This window comes from Pyrus communis, chromosome 3, assembly GCF_041283825.1.
Source record: "Pyrus communis isolate YQ-2024b chromosome 3, ASM4128382v1, whole genome shotgun sequence".
NCBI lineage: Eukaryota > Viridiplantae > Streptophyta > Magnoliopsida > Rosales > Rosaceae > Pyrus > Pyrus communis.
The window spans coordinates 6,562,024-6,574,938 of record NC_142567.1 but is presented as its reverse complement, the minus strand read 5'-3'; the positions used below and the strand labels follow the sequence as shown (position 1 = coordinate 6,574,938).

At 36.2% G+C, this 12,915-nt stretch overlaps 1 pseudogene; it reads left to right on the top strand.

The window, feature by feature from the left end:
- Positions 1-651: 651 nt before the first annotated feature.
- LOC148697818 (PKS-NRPS hybrid synthetase cheA-like) lies at positions 652-3,297 on the top strand (annotated as a pseudogene).
- The last annotated feature ends 9,618 nt before the right edge of the window (positions 3,298-12,915 follow it).

Sequence of the window (12,915 nt, the reverse complement as noted above, 5' to 3'; positions counted from 1 at the left end):
ATTCATTACCCACTAGCATTTTCAACAAAGATCTGATATATTGAACGTACCATCTATTTATACCATCATTTGTACTATTGATCTAATAGAGATAAGACTCACTAACACATGTGGATCTCATATCTAATAGAAATATGGTACAAATGATGATATAAATAGATAATAAAAATAGTATCTTTAATTGGAGTTTTATTGGACTTTTGGTATGAATATATTTGTTATCCAGCTATATTCTGATGTCATGTGTCTATCCTCGAGATGTGACACCGTCAATGTAAAAAATATAAATAAACACAAAATCTATTAATTTGTTTTGTTTTAGGGGTGTGATATTCACACACGCCTAACTACTTTTCCCACACCCTTCCTATTTTTTAATACTTAATTGGTATCCTACAATTTAATCTTCCATATATACTCTTCCTACTTTTTGACTTTTGAAAGTTGTTTTTTATTTTTGATTTTTTTACTTAAGAAGAACCGACACTCAAAGATACCCCCAGACTTCTCCCCTTCCTCTGTGCCTACGTTCCCCTGTCCTCTTTGCTTCCATTCATACCTTCCATGAAAAGCCAATCTATTACCCTTCTTTATTACTTCTTGTGAAAAACCACAATGGATGACCTGATAATAACAAATGAAGAGCTCTAGATGGACATTGAGTTGCAGAACGTATTGGATATGGCATGCAAGGAGGATGGCATGGAGGAAATTTCAGAATGCATTCCTCCTCTTAACACTTTTGATGGTAAGTTTCTAAAGTATTTTCTCAAATTATTAAGATTGATTTTGGAATTTAGAGTTTTTGTTCTCCTCTTGCGTTAGGTTTTTATCTCAACTTGTTTTTTAGGTTTATTTTTTTCTTTCCCAAATTTGTGTTTCAAATGTCAATCGAATGAATGAAATTGGTGTAGTTTTAATTTTTAAAGAAGATTTTCAAATTATGGATTAGAAAACTAAAAATTGATTTGTGTTGGTTTTGGGGAAATTAATTTTCTATTGGAATGCTATTTGTATTGGTCCCCAATACACTTTAACTTAATGGTAATTTGGTATTAGGTTTAAATGGTTTTACCTAGGCTCCATGACCATATGGAATTATTGGGTGCTAATCTCAATGTGCAAAAATCGATGTAGAGAGCTGCTTTGCAGCTTAAATTTTGAGTCTGCTGCTAGTAAATACCTACAATGTTAGAGTTAAGTTTGATACATACAATGTTTTGGTGTAAACTTGATATAATGCATACAATGCTTTGGTATAAATTTGATACTTAAATGTCTAGCCCATTGATAAAACCAAAGTATATATTCTACATATATAAATGTGTTGGTTTGTGATATATAGGAAGTCAACCAACGCTTGATGCGCCTGATAAAATGCTCTATTTGTTGACGAAATGTTTTGAAAGTCGAGAAGACCTCATCGGTGAAGTTAGTAAGATAGCATTAATGCAAGGGTTTGCAACCGTTATTAGAAGATCTAAGACAAACACATATGTTGCTATTGGTTGTGATAGAGGTGGGGTTTATCGAGCCTCTAAAACTTCACTAGATGAAAGAAAAAGAAACTCAGGATCTCGCCTCATAAATTGTCCATTTGAAGTCAGGGGGCGTAAAAAGAAAAGTGAAGAATTTTGGAAGCTAGAGATAAAAAGTTTATTGCATAACCATGAACTTTCGAATGACATGTGTGGACATCTTTCTTGTCGTCAATTTTCACAAGAGGAAATCTTACGAATTAAAGAAATGAGTAAGGCTGGTATACAACCACACCAAATTCTCTCTTCGCTTCGGCAAGACAATCCTCATCTTCAAGTAGTTTCTCGAAACATCTATAATCAGATAAGTAAGATTGTGAAGGAGAGTCTGGCTAGGCGTCCAGTTATTCAAGCATTATTAGAAGAACTTGGTGAATGTGGTTTCACTTATAATATTGAGTATGATCATGAAGGTCACTTGACTCATTTGATATTTGCTCATCCCTTGTCTATAGAGTTGACCAAGAGCTACTCATATGTTTTTGTGATGGATTGCACATATAAGAACAACAAGTATATGATGCCATTATTGGATATCATAGGAGTTTCAAGTTTCAACACATCCTTTTATTCTTGTTTTGTTTTCATGCAAAATGAGAAAGAAGAGTATTATGTGTGGGCTCTAAAAATGTTTAGTAAGATTTTGGGAGTTGATAATCATCCTATGGTGATTATAACGGATAGGGAGTTGGCATTAATGAATGCTATACGCATTGTCTTTCCAAGTACTTCCAATCTTTTGTGCGTGTGGCATATTGAGAAAAATATACTTGCAAATTGTAAAGCTTATTTTGAGGAAGAAGTTGATTGGATTGATTTCATTTCTACTTGGACAATTTTAATCCAATCTCCTAATGAAACATCATTCAATGAAGCTTGGAGTCGTTTTGAAGTTAAGTACAAGGAGAAGAAATTTGTTTTGAAATATAAAGAAAAGTTTGTAAGTGCATGGTCTGAGAAAGTTACCCACTTTGGTAATTGTGTTACTTCAAGAGCCGAAGGTGCACATGCAACGCTAAAAAAATATCTTCAAGTGTCAACCGGAGCTCTTCGTGAGGTAAAAGAAAAAATATGCCTTGCTATTGAAAATCAATTTCAAGAAATTAAAACTCAACTTTCAAGTGAAAAAGTTAGAGTTTCACACAAGTTTTGACTTCCCTTCTTCAGAGAGGTTGTTACTCATGTATCTAGATTTGCATTGAATGAGTTATATAATCAACATGAAGCATCAAGTTCTTGTGATCTTCCATCTCAATGTAAGGGTCAGTTTCTCAAGACAATGGGTCTTCCTTGTGCTCACATGATTAAAGAGATGAATATTGAAGTCTTGCAACTAAATGACATACATCCACAATGGAGGATTGATAGAAGATTGTTTGTCAATGATCGTCATGTAAGCTTGGACAATGAACGAGATCAAATAAGTGGCCTTCTATTGGAGATTAAAGATAAGTATGAAAAGTTGCCTCTTACTCAAAAAGAGGATACCAAAAGGCAACTTTGTGAATTTGTTGATACTTCTCTTCCATTAACTCTTTAGCCTAATGTTAAACCTCACAAGGGTTGTCCAATGGGGTCTAAAAATAGAAAAGAATAAAGCTCTACAAAGCGTGGTCCTTCAAAGTTTGAAATAGTGGAGAAGGCTTAGAAACGTGCTCGACAAGTATGTCATTGTTTTATTTATCTTTTAATATTGTCTACTATGGTCATGATTATTTATATATACGTAGAACTTAATGTTCATTGTTTATAGGTGTGAGGAGTATAATGATTTGCCAAAGAAACTTTTTGTTAATAATAGCTTAGATGTGTAAAGAACACATGAAGGTACAGATATTTTTGTTGATTTTTCCCCATAAAATACTAATCAAGTTTGTAATTTTCTTTCCTTTTGTTGACATGTTTTTATTTTCTTGTAGGTTGGAGTGCATGAGTTTCATATCTTTTTGGTAACATTGACATCTCGTTTTGAACGCAAGATTAAAGGCCAAACATAGTGTAGGCAAGATGTGAAAGCTTGTAATGATATCTAATATATTTTTTGGGGCATGAGGCTACTATTATGGGGATTAAAGTGTATGTGGATTGCTTACTAGTATTTTGTACAATTCATGTAACTTTTGTATATATGCTATATCATTAGGTAGTTGTTTTATTTTTATTTATATATTGTTGAAACTTTATTTATTTATTTATTTATTTTATAATAGGTGTTTTATACTTGTTTTGGGATCTCTCAGGTTAGGCGGTAGAACTTAAAGGGTGCGTTTGTTTGGGCTCCTTAACCCTCACTGGACTGGATTGGACTACACATTAGTGTAATCCTGTGTTTGTTACTTACACGGACTAAGTTTAATGGGATAAAGCCGGACTCGCGTGGACTATATCCGTCACTAGGAGGTCTTAGCGAGACCCCCCAAATACCATGGGATTGCTAAGACCTCGCCTGCTCGCTTCGCCAACATCACCTACACCCACCAACCCAGAACTGCAAAGAACCTAGAATCCAGAATCAAGTCATCTCGTTTCGAATCGTGGAGAACCCAGAATTGCCAGTTCTTCGTCTGCTCGTTTCGAATCGCGGAGAACCCAAAGCCCAGAACCCAGATCTTTGTCTGATGAGCTTGGCTGTTCCCTTCTCTTTCTAGAAATGGACGGTTTCTCTCTCTCCCTCACCACCAACACTACCCCTTTCTTTCTCACCCGCACTCGTCTTCTTCCTTCACTTTCTTGCACAACCCAAAATTTCCCTCTAAGGCTCAAGAAATGGGTTGTTTTCAGTTCCAGGGAGGAGCCAACGCTCGACCCTTTGGACCAAATGGAGCTCAAGTTCGTCGATTTGCAGATCCGATGATCGACGAAGCCTCTGCAAATTGAAAAAAAAAAAATTGGGGATTTTTATGGGTTTGATTTGAAGAGAAAAGTAAATTAAAAGAAGATAAATATGGGTTTGAATTCAAGAGAAAGTAAATGAAAAGAAGAGAAGATATGGGTTTTATTTTTTCTGGTTTGAGTTTAGCAAATCTGGGCGTGAAGAACCAGAGCAAATGAACAAAGAAAAAAAGAGACAGGGGAGAGAGAGTCAAATAAAAATAGGTGTAATTTGTTTTTTTTTTTTTTAAGATAAAAAAGTGTATTAATAATAGTAAAATATTTTAGTCCGTGGTTTAGTTTGATAGTACACCAAACACTTCATTATTCTTATCCAGCTTAGTCCAAGCCAAGACAGTCTAGCTTAGTCCCGGAAGTTAGTCCAGTCCGAAATAGTCCGATGCAACAAACGCACCCAAAGAGTTACAAATGGGCATATATGGTTGAGTGTTCAAAAAAAAAAAAGTTTAAAATAAAATAACAAAAGTATTCTAAAATTCTAAAGGTCAAAAAGTAAGAAGGGTACATATGGAAGATTAATTTGTAGGATACCAATTAAGTATTAAAAAATAAAAAAATGTCGAAAAAGTAGTTAGGTGTGTGGGAATATCACACCCCTTGTTTTAACAGCGCCTCTCGGAGTGGTGGAACACCTATACACAAAAGGGTCGACCACGTGAGATAGAGACAGTAATTGCGTAGTCGTACATTTCTCATGGTTTTCAAGTATTGAAAGCCACACATTCGACTTGAACTTCTACCAAACAAATTAACCACTCACTGCCAGAATGGCAGAATGTGCACCGTCTTTATATGCTAGCGATGCATCATTCATTCATAAAATTATTTATCACATTTATATGCTCTCCAGGTCTCGTTTTATACTGGCAACTCCAATTTTAGGAAAGTGTTATATGCTTATTCTACATGCATTGTGATCCACCTATCTGCCTCGTACAATGGCCTTCGTTTTATTTTCACGTATTAGAACGCATATTAACCATGCAAATATTTCAGTTAGCTCGAATTTTTGTTTTTATGAAAAATAAAATAAGAGTTCACTCAATTTTATCCTTCAACAAAATTGAACTACTCATTGTTGCGCCAATTCATTTTATTAATTCAAAAAAATGCTCACTTAAGGCACTTCAACACAAAACAGTTTTCATGAGACCCGATAAACATAATAAAGTTACAGAAAGTAAGGTCATCTCTAATTTAGCTTGTTTAGAGTCATTTAATTTAGGATTCGGCCCTTCGTAACCCAAGCCTCCTTGAATCAGTGCTGGCCCTCTAAACCCCAAAACTTGCAAGGGAAAAACAAATGGCAAGTTAAAAAGAAAAAAATGGAAAAGAAAAGAAGCGATCATTTCCATTTCGCCACGAAGAATCTGTGGAGCAATTGATGAATCAGTAAGACTCGAACTTGGTCTTCTACGATTTAATTGTGTACAAAAACCAAAGTCTTGATTTGACTTGGACAAAAACATATGAAAATATTGCAATAAAGTCCTAATCGATGATGGATCAAAGTTTAGAAAAAGTAGGACATCTTTGAGAAATGATATTGGAAGTAGACTTTGTATAAAGGAGAAGAAAACAATGATGGAAAATTAGATCAAATCACTATAAGAGAAATCATCAGAATGGAATATTATTCATTTGAAACAAGACACTAAACGAAAAGGAAAATAAAAAGATTATGAGAGGAGGGGATGAATGTCACATCCTGGCCCGGGGCGGATCACTTCCATAGCCCGCTCCACCACCGTAGCACGATATTGTCCGCTTTGGGCTTACCATTCCCTCACGGTTTTGTTTTTGGGAACTCACGAGCAACTTCCCAGTGGGTCACCCATCATGGAATTGCTCTAGCCCCTTTTTTGCTTAACTTCGGAGTTCCTACGGAACCCGAATCCAGTGAGCTCCCAAAAGGCCTCGTGCTAGGTAGGGATGAGAATATACATATAAGGATCACTCCCTTGGGTGATGTAGGATGTCACAATCCATCCTCCTTAGGGCCCGACGTCCTTGTCGGCACACACGCGGCCAGGGTTAGGCTCTAATACCAAATTGTCACATCCCGGCCCGGGGCGGATCACTTCCCAGGCCCGCTCCACCACCGTAGCACGATATTGTCCGCTTTGGGCTTACCATTCCCTCACGGTTTTGTTTTTGGGAACTCACGAGCAGCTTCCCAATGGGTCACCCATCATGGGATTGCTCTAACCCCTTTCTCGCTTAACTTCGGAGTTCCTACGGAACCCGAATCCAGTGAGCTCCCAAAAGGCCTCATGCTAGGTAGGGATGGGAATATACATATAAGGATCACTCCCCTGGGTGATGTGGGATGTCACAATGAAGCTTCCTACCCCTCCACTAGTAGCTAGGGTTTTTCCTATTCCCCAAAGAGAATTTCTTTTTTGCGTCTAACAAGAAGTATTCTGCCATTTAATACTACAGTCTAGTGGTATTTCTCTTCACTTGTAAGCTAAAGGTCTTAAATTCGATTCTTGCCAAAGGCGAATTTGAACCACATTATTACTCGTCCATTGTGACATCCCACATCGCCCAGGGGAGTGATCCTTAAATGTATATTCACATCTCTACCTAACACGAGGCCTTTTGGGAGCTCACTAGCTTCGGGTTCCGTGGGAGCTCACTAGCTTCGGGTTTCGTAGGAACTCCGAAGTTAAGCGAGAAGGGGCTAGAGCAATCCCATGATGGGTGACCCACTGGGAAGTTGCTCGTGAGTTCCCAAAAACAAAACCGTGAGGGAATGGTAAGCCTAAAGCGGACAATATCGTGCTACGGTGGTAGAGCGGGCCCGGGAAGTGATCCGCCCCGGGTCGGGATGTGACAAATTGGTATCAGAGCCTAACCCTGGTCGCGTGTGTGCCGACGAGGACGTCGGGCCCCTAAGGGGGGTGGATTGTGACATCCCACATCGCCCAGGGGAGTGATCCTTAAATGTATATTCACATCTCTACCTAACACGAGGCCTTTTGGGAGCTCACTGGCTTCGGGTTCCGTAGGAACTCCGAAGTTAAGCGAGAAGGGGCTAGAGCAATCCCATGATAGGTGACCCACTGGGAAGTTGCTCGTGAGTTCCCAAAAACAAAACCGTGAGGGAATGGTAAGCCTAAAGCGGACAATATCGTGCTACAGTAGTGGAGTCAGGCCCGGGAAGTAGTCCCTCCCGGGCCGGGATGTGACATCCATTGTGAGACTTAACCCACTCTCCCACCCCTTAAGCTTTAATGTAGATATTACCGTTTGTTTAAAAAAAAATTAATAATAATAAAAATAAAAAAAAGAAGAAGAATCCTAAACTACTCTTATTTACACCAAAAAACTGAATGCATACGCAATGACTTAGCTAGCCTAATCCATATATGCTTGAAACTATTATAAAAAATTGGTATATATTCCCATACAAAAAATAAGAGTTTTACTATGTCCTAAAGTTCACCATTTAAAGTTTAGAGTTCAGAATTAATCATTGTAGGTACGTTATAAATAAGGTAAACTAATAACACTATGGAAAATTTCTCATCAGAAGTATGAGTATATAGGATAATAAGTCCGACCTAACCAAAGAAATTGAATCCAAATTTCAGCTTCTTCTGTTTTTCTATAAGCAACCTTTCTAGAGACAATACTAATAAAGTTCAGGTTTGGTGACTTATTTTTCTGCACGCCCAAACCAAACATGCATGTGGTGATGGCTTGTACAAAGCAGCTGGTAGGGCACACGTACGTGCATGAATTCCCATATGACACTTTTATACGTACCCATATGCCCCATGAAAGAACCATTCCTCTAACTATGACCCAAAAAAAAATCCATGATTAGTTTGCATCTTTGAAAAGAAAACACAAAGCAATTTGACCTAAATTAGGAGCAATTTCTCAAGGAATCATGTGTTAGCTAGTTTGGACCCACAATTAGGGTAGTTCCCTCAATTTAACTACTTCTCCAGGTCATTGGAAAGAGACCCATCACCCCCTAAAATTTGTACAATTAAATTAATATAGAAGTTTCTTGTCCTACCCAAGGGGAGGCCTCTATAAGTCACCCACATTTTGGTTATATATCACACATACATGTTAGGAATATAGGCTTCTCTATGATCCTTTGTTTTATAACCTAATTCATAGATTGAAGTTTGGAAAATTGAATAATTTGGCACACGTGAAGAGAATGTGATGCCTTAATTAGATTCTTTGTGGATGAAATGATTAGTCCCCAACATCTAATTATATGGGAAGGCGGGCCATGATGGGCATGATTGACACTAATAATATAAAGAATAGTGTTTTTTTATTAAAAGAAATCAACAGAAAGATCTTCAACTAAAAATGTCATAAGAATGATGCAAAGCCAATAATGATAGATTGATCAACAATTAAGACATGGTGCTCCCGCGCGCTTATGCAGTGTGATAATATAAAATTTGAGAGTGAAAGAGAGAAGAGAGAAAAGAGGAGGGGGGGGGGGGGGGGGGGGGAAGAGAGAGAGATGAATTCCATAGTATGAATGCTTATTAATGTGGCTAAATGCATAGGTAGTGAATTTGAACTCTTCCTCTTCTTTTAGTTTAATTTAAAGTAAAAATATCGCTTGTGATCTAATAAAATAAATTCCAAAATGACTATTTAAATGTTACATCCAAAGTATGGTCAAACGAGACGCCAGGTGAACTATGGACATATGAACAACCTAAAAGTCCCAAAAACCCTAGATTTGAAGCATACAATTCAAACTCTGGTTAGTTCAAATCTAAGGTTTTTTAGGAGATTACTAGAACTTCTTAGAATATAAATTTCTTAATATTGATACTCTCCTTTATCTATGTGCTTAATTAATTACAATCACGATTCAAAATTCTCCGGCTTGCCACTAATATTTTACCTACTTTAAAGAAAACAAACAAACAAAAGTGCTTAATTAAGTGACATACGTTATAACCACCGGAAAAGAAAAAAAATTAACATACTAATTGGGCTCGTGCATATGCGACATAAGAAATGGTAATGAGACTTTCTCAAAAATAGAATACTCCATAAACTCTCTACCAACTCATTTTTTAATACAATATTTTATAATACTGGTACAAAAATTGATGTTAGACTATAGGTGTTATAGAGTCCATCTAACATTCCTCCATGTGACATATGTTATAACCGCCAAAGCTATAAAGAAAATTAAAACCAACGCCAGCAATAAGACCTATAACTAATCAAAGGCTTAAACTAAACATTGACAATTGGCGTCAGCCACGTTTGTGTTTTGTAAACCAATTTTCAACAGTTATTTATGTTGTTTCTTCTGGTTGAGTCAACTTGATACATCATTCTATCCACCTATCCACTGTTGGCAGAGTTTTCAACGGCCAACTTGAGGAAAAAAGGAGTTCAAATCCAACATGGTGACCAAATACATTGCTCTCTTTTCTTCTCGGATATCCAGTAACCTGCAAAGTTGTTACTGTCAATTACATACCCACCTTAGTCGACAATGATCCTACGCAAATTATTAGTATGAATGATTGGAAATATTTCTTTTTCTTTCTTTTCATTATTGGAGGGAATAAACGATTAAGTGCTACTCAGTTGAGCTGAATCGATTCATTTTAAATCTAATATTTTATTTATTTATTTAACAACTACTCATATTATATCTAATATAAAAAAAACTCATTTTAAAAAAGCATAAATTTTAGATGGGAATGTTATCTTCTAGTTTCTCGTTTTACGTTTTCATATTCCCTTCTCATCATGTAATTTTGTATGATGATCTAAACCGTCTACGTTTTATTTCACCCTTTATAGATAAACTCTGTAAAAAATAACCAAACTAGAAATCATTTATCTATTTGATTAATTTTGTCAAAATTTTATGATTAATTGAACAGTTTGTTTAAATTAGAATTTGTGAATTCTTCAATATTATTCTTCTCAACGAGAGGAAATATATGTAGTTGTATAACCCTAATCACAATTAATCTAGGAAACCTATTAAGGAAAGGAATCCTCAATATAATCAATTACAATATTTGCATTCCTACCTAACAATCCGCCTCAAGTTGGTGCATAATATCGAACATGCCCAACTTGCCCACAAGTTTTGCAAATATCCTCTTTGATACAGTGTTTGTTAAGGCATTTGCAAGTTGATCTTCCGACTTGACTCTTGGTATTTCAATAATCTCCAAATCTAGCTTCTTCTCGATGAAGAACCAATATACTTCCACATGCTTTGTTCGATCACGATGAACTGTTTTAGCTACGATCTCACACGCAACTTTATTGTCACAATACAACTTCATAACTTTTTTCGAATCATATCCCAAATCCCTCAAGATATTTCATGACCAAAGCATTTTAGTAGTTCTCAAAGCAACACCTTTGTACTCTACTTTGGCACTCGAGCGAGTAACAACATTCTGTTTCTTACTTCTCCAAGCAACGAAATTACCTCCTACAAAAGTGAGGTAACATGATGTTGATCTCCTATTGTCAATTGATCCTGCCCACTCGACATCTGTAAACACTTCAACCTCCAAATGACCTTTCTTAGATAACAAGAACCCTTTACTTGGAGCTGATGTGAAATCCCGTCCCCGGATGTCGCTACTTCTTTTTCATATTTCGTATTTTTCCAACTTTATTTTATTTTCGTTAATTTTGTAGTTTTACTTTGGTTACAAAGTTTGGTTTTTTGTAATTAGTCATTAAAAATCCGTAGACCTTTGGGGTCACTCGTAGAATTTTCAGATAGGGCTCGATCCTACGAACATATAGACAAAAATCATTTGTGAAACAGAGTTTTAACGAGAGATATAAGCGATCAAAGTCAAAGGTAATTTGGTATATTGTCGCTTTCTATTTATAAATTCCCTAAGAAGTCATTCCCATTTTGGAAACCCAACCGAGATAGCTAACCAGTTTACCCGTTTGACCCACGATCTACCCAGGTTCGCTGGGCAAATTTTCGACGATGATTTCGACATTTTTCGGCTGTTTAACCACCGTAGAGGGCGGTTCGAAGGCCACCGATTTTTGGGTTTTTCTTCGTCGTCCATCACTCATCTCTAGTCACCCCGACGCAACAAACACAACCAATCATAATAATCACAACCAATTAAAAATTCGAATTGAAAATAAGAAAACCACCCCACCTCACCTCACCCCCACACCACCCAACACAGATTGACAACAAACCTCTTTCACTGTGCGTCGTGAACCCGCCCTTGAGCACCTTCTGCTTGTTGACAGCCTTGACGCATCGCTCTGTTCCATGTGGACGTTCTGCGTAGTCCTGTAACAAGTGTGTTTTTTGAAACGGATGGTTGGGCTTTTCCTTTTTATTCTTGTTTTTTTTTTCTAATTTTTCAGTTGACAACTTCTTTCTATTTGAAGAAAGCCATGCGTTCTCTTCGTGATCTTTAATTTTAGTTTTTCTTTTGGCTATAAAATATAAAATAGATTAGGATAATTTTTAGTAGGGCTTTAGAAGTCATTTGACACAAGGTCAAAAGTGTCATTAATTTTGTTATTAAAAAGTTGGTGGGGAAATAAGTTTGTGGGATGCATATATTTGTTCTCATAATTAATAGGAATGCTAGCTATCTTTCTATTTTTATCATCTATTTTCACCTTGTTTTTTATTTTTAAGATCCTACAATATTACTTGATATTTGAATTGTCTTTTTAAGTCAGCCTTTAAATATCATATCTACAAAAAAATTAGCTGAAACAAAATCTATTTAGTCATCTAATTTTATTATCCAATAATAGACAAAAGATGTTCTTTAGTTGAACAAAGAAATCATGACAACTTTAATTGAATGGTTAAATGATTTTCCATTTGTTTGATTATTTATGAATCATATTTATAGAGTGATTTATAAAATAAACGATTTTGATCATCAAGTAACATAGGATCTTTTAAATAAAAAAAAAAAAAAAGAGGTTAATTACCATCCTTCAACAATTAACTAATCGTCACTAATAACACGCTGATGGAATGTCACCTTGAAATTATAACTAGCTAGTCTTGATTAAAATGTTGATGGTGGGCATTATCTGTAGTGGAAAGACAATGAGATAATATTTTGGAAGATGTGTATATACATAGAGAACTATTACAGTTCATCAAACTTTTTCTGTGTTTCATAAGTAGACATCGATCGTAACAAACAATTATTTCTCCTAGTGAGATATATATAATAACCAAATGGCCAAAGAACTAGTACAAAGTCTTCGGGTGACTAAATAAGTGACGCATTCAACACGATTGGTGGAAAGGCAAGTCCACCCCTAGAAATCTTTGGCAAATATAGTCACAAGGGTCCAACCCTCTCTCTGGCAGTTGCTGCAGCCAAATTTTGCTCCTACTCCCTTAAGGTGTCCCCACATGATCAAGAATATTGATCAGGCTAGTATTTTCTTAATCCCAATATTCTCTTTCTTCTCTACTATATATACCTGCTCTCCTCTG